The 12,125-nt window shown below is 42.6% G+C and overlaps 1 long non-coding RNA gene across 2 annotated transcripts in view; it reads left to right on the top strand.

Annotated features, from left to right (window-relative positions):
• The window catches only part of LOC138285732 (uncharacterized), a 128,597-nt gene that overhangs the window by 73,810 nt on the left and 42,662 nt on the right, over positions 1–12,125 (top strand). The gene's annotated exons all lie outside the window — the stretch shown is intronic.

Here is a 12,125-nt window from a genome sequence, read left to right as displayed (position 1 = left end):
GGGACTTATGCTTCTCCCTCAAGGCTGGAGCAATATCTTGATCTGTTTTCCTGCCTGCACCAGTGCAGGAAGGAAAAAAAGCTATTCGGGCAGGGAAACAGATCTTGTCTGCTCCCAACACGTGGGAGCATTTTAAAGCTCCCTCCTGCTAGGAGCACATTTTGTGTCTGCACCCGTTTGGTGGGAGTTTTGAAAATGCTCCTGCCAGGCAGGAGCAAACACAAGTATCCCTGCCTCTGCCAATACGGGAAGGGAAACTGCTGTGTCCAGGGCATGGCCTCCCCAGTACACAGCATGTAAACCAGCCACAGGAAATGGGGTCCCCAGGCCATTAATGGCTCAGGGAGGGAAACCACCCCCAGTTAATGTACATCATGCCTCTAGGGAATAGAGTCTCCAGGGCCTCTTAAAGGCTCAGAGTAGGGGGGCGCATGGATCACTCCCCTTTTTCAGACATTTTGGCCCAGGGGGTTGACTCCCCGGTGCCTATAACGGCTCAGGGAGGGGGGCACTCCCCATAATCATTAAATTGGACCTCTGGGGCTAGAGCCCCCAGGGCCAAGTGGATCGAGGATGGTGGAGCCAATTGTGGATCGGGGAGGGGGGTTGCATGGCCCCCTCCCTGTATTTAGTAGATCAGACCCCAGGATGGAGTTCCCAGGGCTGAAAGCAGCTCAGAAAGGGGGGGCTGTGCTATCTTTTTTCTCGGCGCTTGCTTTCAAGATTATTCTGAAACTTTCCATGCACAAACTAGTCAACAAGTAGCACTTTTTGGAAAAGTGCTGTGGAGATTCATCAAAGTAATTAGCAAAACAAAAAATACATTTCCTCTATAAACACAATCCTAACTATAACTGCCAATGGCGACCGCCACTAGATAATTTCTATATATTTAATATATAATATATTTTTATAATTGCAATGCAGTGTAAGGAAGCAGGGATGAGATGAAGCCCATGATGACAAATCACTTAAGACTCATTATAATGTAATGAAAATGAGCATCTTTATTTATAAGCACGGGTCGCCAATTAGAATTAAAGTGTGCAGTAAGCACATGATATACTTTCATCTGTGCTTGGATGTGAATTTATGCCCACAATAGAACACATATACAAGTATAAAAAAGCCGGCACCAAGCATCATTTAGGCCAGAAAATAAGTCTCTGTGGCCTTCCTCATTGTAAGTCCTCTCTACTGATGTGAACAGAACCTAATCTTGAGAGTGCACCATTACTTACATAAACTTTATATAAAGAATACTTTATAGTACACGTTTGTATCCCTTGCCCTGTGAATGATACTTTTGTTCACTTTGTGGCAATGCAAGTAGTGGTCTTACTGGGTCTTCTTTTTAGGTCTGGTCTGGAGACAATTTAAGCTGTCTTGTCAGCTTACTTTTTTCCAAAAATGTCACACTAAAAATCACATACACGCATTGAGTCATGCCTCTTCCTCCATTGGCATGTTCACATTTTTTTACATTTTGCTTCTGCCCATCACATAATACGGCATAGGGTTCATGCCTTTGCCATTACTGGTTCTGCTGTGCATACCCATACCATTAAGCCAACTAAAAGCAAAATACCAAACCTGAGCGAGAGGGCTTGAAAGCAACGAAAGACTACCCATTAACATAATTCAACAAATGTCCTTGGCCTGATGCTCACCTGCTGGTTCATGGTCGCTTCACTGCAGGTGTTCATATTCCTCCTAGCTAACATTTCTAAAGTTTCTAAAGCTGTGTTTAGTAGCACGCATGCTGTGCTGTAGCTGTGGTCTCAGAATCACCATGCCAACATACATTGGCCACTCGCAGGCACCTCTTCACAGCACGTTCACACCACGCACTAACACATACTTTTTCTGGACCATCTGTAAATTTTCTCTCTGAGGAAAGAGTAAATTGATTTTACATACTCCTCTTCAATGTATCTGTGTAATTGAAATAATTGTTTCTAGTTGTAACCCCAGCTGCAGCGCTCTCGCCTTTGCTTTCACTCTGAGATGAGCACATAGTTTAGAGATTGTTTTTCATCTCTTCCAGCAGCTTTTTCATATACATTAGTTTAGGTCTCGACTACAGGTGGCTGGCTATTGCCGAAAGACCTGTTGTGAACCGTGCTAAAGGCCATCCGTGAATTTAAAGTCAGCACATTGTTTAGCTTTCTTGTCACTCTCATTTGCTTGTATAGCCTCTTTAACCTCCTTTTGATTGAATGACTTGCATTCTTCCACAGCCACACATTCAGGGAACTACTTTTTTATTTTCTTTGAACAGTGCATGATAATGCATGTATTTTCTTGCTCTCTTCTTCAAGTGCTGCTCCACCCTATCAAATATCCCCGCTCAGGCAGTTGTCATTTGCTGTGAGACCACGACATTTGCAAACAAGCATTGGCAATGCCAATAGGTCTGGCTTTAAAGGAATGTTGTATTTTCATGTGAAGCATTACAAGTAACTAGCAATGTAATGATTATGTATTTTTGTGAAGCAAAGCACTGTAGAATAATATTGGTGTAGGTTAAATGTTTAGGTGACAGCTGCACTGTCAAGCCAGACCTAAACATCCACGTAGGTTAATGACTCCCCTCCTTCCATCTGTGTTGCTGCCAGAGAAAAACACCACAAATTATCTAGTTATCTAAGACTCTTTAATAGCATTACAATGGTATATGTGTGCCACTGAATGTTCAAGTTCAGGCAGCTGGATAAATAAACAGAATGATCACAGCTGCATGGAGGGAAAACACTTTTTTGTGGAAGCACACAATCTTTGACAAATCAAAATATGTACTCCTGGCTCCTAACATGTGGGTGGAGCCAAAGCCCCTCTCTAGTGATGCTCACATATTGTCTGGCGACAGCTGCGCTGTCGAGCCAGACCTTAAAAAGCACTTTCACACAAATAGCAAATCATTTTGGATATACTGCTCGAAGTGGTGCATGCCGTCTAAAAACGGTTAATAAACAGAAAAAAACACATAGCTTCTTCACTCTAATTGCATGCACATATGTGATAACACATGAGTGTGATCACGCATGTGCATGAACACACACTGATGAATCCACATTATTACACTTTTCTTTTGTTTCCAATGCCACGCAGATTGGTAAAAAGCATTTTTGCCCCCGTGCTTCAAAGCATCAGCAATAAGAATTTGAAAAATCCAAAAGGTTAAAAGCGATAGCTATTGGCTTTACCAATGCCTGCTTTTATTGCGCACACAAACCTTCTGTATGTTAACCGACAGTTCAGGAGGCCCTAAACAAAGCTGCAGAGAAATCTGTGTTTCACCCTTCCAGGGTCGATTCAATTAGTATTTTTGGGTTGGCTAATAACATCAATGGTTAGTGCATAGAAAAGGAATACATATTTACGTATTCACATGTATACTGTGGTTTTATGCGAAGTGCTTGAGCATAGATTATTTAATACAGTGGTTCCCAACCTTTTGACTTCTGTGGACCCCCATTTTATCAATACTGGAGCCCGGGGACCCCCACTGAATCATTATTGGAACACGGGGACCCCGTGGAGTCATTACTGATAGCTGGGACCTAATATTATTAAATGTTTTAAGCAGCCGCGGACCCCCTGAGGAGGCTTTGCGGACCCCCAGGGGTCCCCGGCCCACAGTTTGGGAACCACTGATTTAATACACTTAAAGGCATAACACGTAGGTCAACAAAACAATCAAAAAAATAAATATTGGTGTCATAGTGTTTTAAACGGCTGGGATAGAAGTCAGCCAGGGCTATGCTAGGAAAGCGTATGTGGCTGACTTCAGAACTAGGTGGGAAGTTGCTGCAAGAAAGTAGAGGTGGTAAGAAGGACGGAGTGTAAGACCAGAGAGAGCAGGTGGAGAACCAGGAGGATGACATTTAGGAGGGGAACTGGACAGAGGAGGAGGATCGGGCAAAGAAGTAGAACCAGAACTAATAGGAAGAGGGGAACCAGGAGGGCCAGAGTACCAGGTCCACCAGGAAGCACAGAACCAGCTCAAGGAGGACTCGGGGGAAGACAAGGACTAAAAGGTTAAAGGATGTCCAGGAAATCCAGGAAGCTGGGAGAATCAGATCCACAAGGAAGACCAGAAGTACTTCTAGGTCACATGTATTAAGATATGTCCTTAGTTACAGAGGTCACAGCTCTTGCGATTTGTGTTTTATTCTGCTTTTTTGACCATACCCTCTTTAGGACCCCCACTTTTTACAACCCACTTAAAGCCCTTTATTGTTATAGGCCAATATGTGTTGTTGTATGCTATTGTGGCCACTGTGTGCCTCTTTTATATTTTATGCACTCTAAAAACCCTTTTCTACAGGTTTATCAAAAGCTTGTGACTCTGGAGTAACAGGTTTGAATGGCCTTAATATTTCTCTATGCAGTAAAGTAAAGTAGACACACACCCTCCTGGGATTCCTCAAGTGACAGTGCACAGTAGGTGTCAATGGTTGTGTTAGTAGGATTGTCCTGTCCCCCAGACAGTGTGTCAGTCTTACAGTTTCTGTGCCTTCTCTGGGTTTTACAGTCTGACATACAGGATTGCACTCACAGGTCTACTGCTTGAAATTAAACACATGGTGCTGCAGCAGCAGCATTTACAGCAATGATAAGGTGAAACCAGGAGCCCCATGGAAGAGGGCATTTTTGCACAGCTGTAGGAGGAGCCTAACCATTTATTTAGGGTTAAGTGAAGCTTTTTGTGCAATAATAAGCAGTTAGAATCTGTAGCAAAATATACAGAAATATGTGAAAAATAAGTTTAAATCTGATGGAAAAGTATAAATATTGATAGTTGTCACAGTATCCAACCCCAGAATAGCAACCTGCAGATGTATCTTGACCATGAAATCAACTCCCAAACTATCCTTTTTTTTCATTTCAAATAATTTTTATTTTAAGATTGAAACAGTACATAGAAGACTAGTACAATGCTTTGGAATATGAAAAAGGACACATGAAGCATTGATACAAGGTATAATGCACAATGATCCGTGGAAGGTCCAATAGAGTAGGAGGGTAGGTTACCACTCATATGATTAAAAAGGGGGCAGGGGATGGAGATGATAGTGAGAGGAGATAGAAGAGACAGAAGGGATAAAAGGGTGTGGGGCTGTAAGGGAATCGTAACCTGTCTGAGGTGTTAGATCAGTATGATAAGTGTTTAATGGGGAATAACTTTTTGTAGATACATGCTAATTGAGACCATAATTGGCGGGAGGAGTTGCTGTTAAAGTTAGAGTTGTGTATAATAATGTCAGAGCTTCTGGTAAAGCAAACCCATGCCCACCATGTATGGTATGAGATGTTATTGTAGTTTTCCAGCTGTTTGTAGATTGCCATGGAGATCTTTAATCGCTGCCACATTGATCTGTTTCTTGGTGTCCTTAAGAGTTAGAGCAGGAAGCCTCTTTGTTTCATTGTAGAAGGTTTGTTAGCCTTAAGTTTATTGACCAAGATATGAGCCTGTTTGCTTAAGATTTTATTATACTCATATTTAAGGTGTTTCATTTTAATTGTTGGTGAGGGGTGGGTCACAATTGGTGATCATAGCCTTTGCAGTTCATTAACATTAATTTCTGTCTGCAAAAGGTTTAGTTTCGATTTGTGGGTTTTATTTTTGTTTGTCATTATTGCAATCATGTCTCCACAGATAGTGGCTTTCATGGCATCCCATGTATTTCCCATGTCTATTTCTGAAGTAATGCTATCTGTGAAAAAATTGTTTAGGGCTTGCGCATAATGGTTTTGGAGTCTGGGTCGTGTAGCATTTCATCATACATTCTCTAAGACCACAACTTGTTTTTGAACAAGTCCATATTTGTTGTTACGGTAATACAAGTGTTTACCGACATAAGAATGTATTAAATAGTTGGTTGTGTGGACGAGTGAATTAAGTTTTTGCTCACAAAAAGTAGTCTATTCTGGATAGAGTTGTGCATGTGTGAACAAAAGGTAAAGTCACTCCCTGTTGAGTTGTGTAGTCTCCAGATATTCACTAAATCGTTATCTTCTGATAATTTGTGTAGTTGCGTATGATATCTATTTTGGTTGTATCTAAATTCTGAGAGTCTATCTAAAGTGGTGTCAAAAGGGAGGTTGAAATCTTCTGCTATGATGATTTTCCTATCTCAAAAGAGATCTCTTAATTTCTGATTCAGAGCCGACCAGAAGGAGGGGTTGTCTACAGTTGGGGCGTGGATGGTGAGAATAAAAAAAAGAAACAGTTGTTTTTCGTGAGTAACCATCCATCATCCTTGTCATTTAGACTCAGGTCAATGAAGCAGTTGGCTTTTTGGACAATCAGGGTAAATACTCCGTTCTTTTTCTTAGTAGCTAGAGAGCATGTACAGCTATCGATCCATGAGTGTCCCATCCTGCAAGCATCTTTCTCACCTGCACTGGGCTCTTGAAGCAACATAATATCTGCTTTCAGCTCATATGAATAGTCTAGTACTTTTTATGTTTAATAGGATGGCTGAGACCTTTGGTGTTCAAAGAAACAATTTTAAGTGGAGATTGGGCATTGTGAAGTATTGTGTTTTTGGGAATTGCAGTGTCTAGCATGAAATCATCACTAGGGTTGGGGAAAAGGAATAAGAAGAGAAATGGAATTGGAGAAGGAAGGACAACGAGAAAGGATCTTCCAAATGGCCAGGTGGGTAGCAGTGTCTAGCATTGGAAATGGAGAAAAAGAGAGTAATCTTTGACAGCAACATACACATTGTGCTGACAAATAAAAAGAACAGCCCAAAAAAACTAATAAATCCCAAACCAAACCCAATCCTCATATTCCTCCCACCACCCCTGCCACAAAAGTCAAACGGGGGCATGAAGGCCTCATAGGTAGAAAAGCAGGCCCAAAGGTGAAAAACAGGACAAAGCAGGATCACTTCTGCTAACCAACATAAAGTGATAAAAAACAGCTACAGAGAACCTTTTCATGATAAACTTCTTATCATCTAGAATGACCGAGTTTGGGTAGGATAGGCAGAGCCATTGAAGACTTTTTGAAGATCAAGATTGAAAGGACTGATAAATTAAACATGCCAAATAATCATTATGTAACTGATCGCTGACATCTGAATGCTGGCATATGGTGGGGAAATCAGCGAGTAATTTTGGAGTCTGCTACTCCAAAAGTTTTAAAAAAGACTCTTGGTCCTTGGGGCCAACAATGAGTAGGAAAGCAGAGTCTGCACATAGAGTGGTACAACATTTAGCAGACAAATTAACATTCGAGGACTATTTATCTATGGGCAACAGGTAAATAGTGAGGGAATTAATGAATAATTTTAGAGTCTGCAATTTGTTACAAAAACTGCATTAGGGTCTTGGGTTCATCAGTGAATGAGGTGTCAGAGACAGCATATGGTGTGATATAACATTTGGCAAACATTTAATTACAGTGTAGAAAGACATTTGAGAAAAGTCATATGGTGAGGAGGTCAGTGTATCATTTGGTAGTATGCTATTTGTGTCAAAAATAACTCAAGGTCCTTGGGTTCATCAAATAATCTTGGTATACACTCATAAAAGATTTTCATTTTTGCAGGACCTGGGAAGGAAAAAGTGATGTTTAATGATTTGAGCTCAGGGTAGAGTAGTAGGAATTGTTTTCTTTGTTCAACTCTAGATTTGGTAGTCTTGGGAAATTCCAATCTTTTGATTGTTACATAAATAGTTTTAAATGTTTCATCCGTTCAAGGATCATTACCATGTGGCGGTATCGAAGTGGTTAGAAAATAAGTGCTCTGGGTCGGTTGAGTGAGGTACGATGGTGTGTGTTGGGATCCTGTGGGCTCTTTCAATTCCGAAAGTACTATCAAATGTAATTTCCAACACCTGGGGGAGCCATGATTTGAGGAGGGATACACAGCACTTCTCTTTGGTTTCGGAGTTCTCTGGAAGCCCAAAGATCCTCCGGTTCCCTTTTCTGTTTCTATCGTCCAGTGAGGTGAGGGCTTTTTGCAATGCTAGCACTTTACAAGCTAAAGAATGTGAGTTCTTTGCGACTGAGTTTTGTTTATCTTCCGAGGTGCTAATTCTTGATTCCGCCTTGTCTAGATGGTTAGCGAGAACTCCTACATCTTGTCTAAGACCTCCCATTTAAATTTTAAAGTTTTCCATGTTGACTTTGGTCAATTCAGACATGATCTGTAAGGCATTGAGTTTGAGTAGAATTGTTTCAAAGATTTTGGCTAAATACTGTTTGCCTTTGATTGGTGAATCCGATGTTGCGGGATCCTGTTTCGGTTGTTTCTATGCAGATTTTGGTTCTCTCTGGTCCTTTGAGCTTTTAAGATCCTCTCTCTGATTTGTCTTTTGTGTCTGCCATATTTACACAGTTCAGAGAGATCTGATGTAACTGTACTGTTCAGGAGATCTATTCTCATAGGTAGGGTGGGTCACAAAGTTCAGTATAAGGTATTGTTGAACGATTTTTGTGATGTTTTCAGAAAAGACTTAGTTGTTAAATCCTCTGAGGAGGTTAGTGGGGATAGTGAGCACAAGAGCCCACCTCACCTATTGACAGCAGACCTTAACTTCTGTCGATCTGAAATACTCAGTTGCAATACTAAGGTGGGAACCTGAGACTGGGACTGCCTGAACATAGAGGGAGATACTCCTAGTGTGCCAGCGATATGATAGACACTGTATGTTCATTCTTTATATGGCAGCTTGCTTTACTGTACCTCGTACCTATGCACAGCATGAATAGATGAGCATACAGTTCCTGGAGGCTACTTTTAATGGTGGGCGCATGAAGAAAGCGCACTTACTTTGATGGCATGTTTATCGGTGAGATCTGTAGAAACAAGTTCTTTCTTTTCTGACCACTGAAAGAGTTTATTGGGCAACAAGTGTGAGCCTGTGATGCACGTTGTATGGGGTCTGAGCTGCACCCTCCATACAGCACGAACCACTGTTCATTGTAGTTATGTGCTTCATATGGGTGTGCTCCCAGACCATGGTGGATGCTTTAAATACTCAGAATGGTGAGTGTGAGCACAGTGTTATTGAACTTTTAGGTGTGAGCAATTGTTGGGCATTTTGATGTTGATGGAGCGGCAGCCACCATTACACATGTTTTGCTGGACTATATTATAAGCACTTGGTAGGAACTTGCAACAGTCTTTTGGGGTGTTCTATGTGGAGAACACAAAAGTTATGTGCTCTTACCTTGGAAGCTTTGCCGATCTGCGAGGGTTGACGGGGTCTGTTCCTTCCCATAGTTTATATCATTGGTGCTGCATTCGTCATTTTTTGGCAGGCACCATCTTAAGCCTGTACATTTGGCATTTCAGTTTGCTGGTGCTGGGAACTTATGTGGGAATCTAAGGTGGTCATTCTGACTTTGGCGATCTTTTCCTTAGACCGCCGAAGCCGTGGGCGCCAGAAGGCCATATTACGAGTACTGAAAGATTTCTGCCAAAATTTGGGTGGAAATCCTCCATTGGTTGTGCTGGCGGTCGGAGGTGCAGAGGCAGTTCCACCTCCGACCCTGTCCCCCAAAAGGACTCCACCAGCTGTATTGCGACCTGTCATATGGCCTGGTGGTGTCCTGATGTCGGGCGCTGCCAGCGGTGGGGGCGCAGTGTCCCGTGCCTTCAGGCAGGAGTATCACATTGGGCGAGGTAGTTGTCCTCCGCAAGGGGGGGTGGGTGAGGTGTGTGAATGGATGTGTGTGAGTGTGTGTATGTGTCTAATGAATGGAAGGGTGGGAGGGGAGTGTTTGTGCATGCGTTCTTGTATGTCTTTGTGTAAATGTGGTGATGGTGATGAGTATGTGGGTGAATGTGAATGCTGGGTTGGGGTGCATGTGTGCATGCATGTAGACAGGGGTGAGGGTTGTGTGTGTATGTATATTGAGAAAAGGAGGGGGTGGGAATGGAGTGTATGCGTGTCAATGGGGGTGAATGTAGTGAGTGCGTGTGTGAGTGGGGGTGTTGTGCATATGTGCGTGTATGTGTGTATGGATTTGGGAGGGTGCCATCTGTGTGTGTGTGTGCGCATGAGTGGAAGGGTGTTGTGAGTGTGAGTGAGTGTGTGTCAGGGTGTGTGTGTCTGTGGGTGCGTGTGGATGTGTGCATGTATGCAGGGGTGGGGGGTAAGTACAGGGAGTGGGGGTGGTGGGGATGTCACCACTGGGAGCCGGAGGGTTACTGGGGGGTTTGGGGAGGTGGGGGTGAGAATGTTTTAAGGGAAGGGGTGGGGGGCTTTTGTGTAGATGGAGGAATGGGGGAGTCGTCTACTGGCAACAGGAATGCAAATTCCTGTCACCAGTAGCCTTTCCACCAGGGATTTTGTCTCTGTGCTACTGCCATGAAATCCCTGGTGGAAAGAGGACTCGTGATACTGCCAGAAGTATCGGGTGGACTGCCGGGTAGGAGATGCTCATCTCCGGCCCAGAGGGTCCAACAGCCCTGGTGGTAGGAATAGGTAAGTGGCAGTTTGGCACAGGCCAAACCACCACACTGGTAATCTGGCAGTCTTCACCACCGGCCCTTCGGCAGTGAAAATCGCCACCGCGAATGACCACCTAAGTCACTTTTGCATTTTTATTGGGTTTACCAGCACACAGTGGAAAGGCAAGGTGTTAAAGCATGTCGTCGTATGCTTCTTGCCTCCTACAGGTGTCTGTTGATGCTGTTTAGTATTAAAATGTAGGCTGCCTTCTCCCGGAGCTCCGCACTTACACCACCATCTCACATAGCACTTTTATATAATTAAAATATATGTACTTTGGCAGAAAATGAAAAAACAGATATTCCTATCACAAGATATCAAATATTTAAAAGTGCATGAATGTAATCACATTTTGTTGTATTTATAATGTTTGAAACATTGAACACAACTCATTGATATATAAGAAATTAATTATTTCGTCCAAAAAGAAAATGAGGCATGATGAATTTACAACTTTAGCTGTGAGAGGCTTCGGCAAATAAACACTCTAGAAGTCTTTATTCATTAATTGCAAAGGTAAGCTCGCCAAGCAGACCAACATGATCAACTGAGATATAATTTGAAACAATGTTCTTATGCATCAAACTACTGAAACATGCCACCAATGGAGAGGGCACGTGAATTGCCTCTTGAAAGTGGCACTCCACTCCACTTCATGACCCCACCATCATAAAAAAAAATTGCCTGGGTCCCAATTTGTTGCTTGTGGTTAGAGGATACCATTTCAGGTTGTACTTAGTAACAAAAATATAACTCATTAAATTCACAAAAATCACATAAGCCATATTTACAGAATCTGTACAAAGTTATTTTCCAAAATACATAGCTAGACCTCGAATTACCTATAACCCAGCACCCTCCCTGTGCATCATAATATTTTTTATAAACTCTTGGTTTGCCTTTCCACCTGGTTCCTCAGAACCCCTAATACTTCTGGACCAGTCCTGGCCCCCACCTCTGAGCAAGGAAGTCAACCCTTATTGAAACCCAGGCTCTATCCACTTATGCTAGACCCCCCATTCCTCCAGAGCTACCCACCTAAGGAACCCCCAGCACCCAACAGAGACATGGGATGAGCAAAGGGGAAATAATCTATACCACCCCAAAGGGCCACCAAGGATTAAAGTAAACATCAGGAATTGAAGGTTGCTACGAGGTGTACATGACTGACCTTAAGTCCAATAAAACTAAAAGGTTTTGAAATGTTGTAAACGTCCCTTTTGAGGCCCACATGAAACCGCTTTTCTATGTGCCTTATCCCCTGTCAGATGCCAAGGTCATCAAAAGTGGCCCTGCCAATGATTAATTTACTGCGCCACAAGTCAGCGTGACTCACCTACCAACTGGCCGCTCCCCAAGCTGAAACATTAATTGACATGAAAACATTTTATTTACAAACATGCCCTTGCCTGCAGGAAAAGATGGACCCCATCAGTAGGTAAAAAACATGCCTCTCTGAAATAATCATGGGGGTTTCACCTATTTCAAGGTGTCTTCAGACTGATTTGCATATGGCTGGGACCAAAGTGGGGTGATGTTGTGGTAAAAAAAACGATGAATTAAACCCAGATGTTTGTGACTGGGGGTGAATGTTTGCATTGTTCAGCATTCTGGCCATCATCTGTTCTTTATGCTTTTTTAAGGTG

This window comes from Pleurodeles waltl, chromosome 3_1, assembly GCF_031143425.1.
Source record: "Pleurodeles waltl isolate 20211129_DDA chromosome 3_1, aPleWal1.hap1.20221129, whole genome shotgun sequence".
NCBI classification, from domain to species: Eukaryota; Metazoa; Chordata; class Amphibia; order Caudata; family Salamandridae; genus Pleurodeles; species Pleurodeles waltl.
The sequence above is the reverse complement of the archived record's forward strand: the minus strand, read 5'-3'. Positions and strand labels throughout refer to the sequence as shown.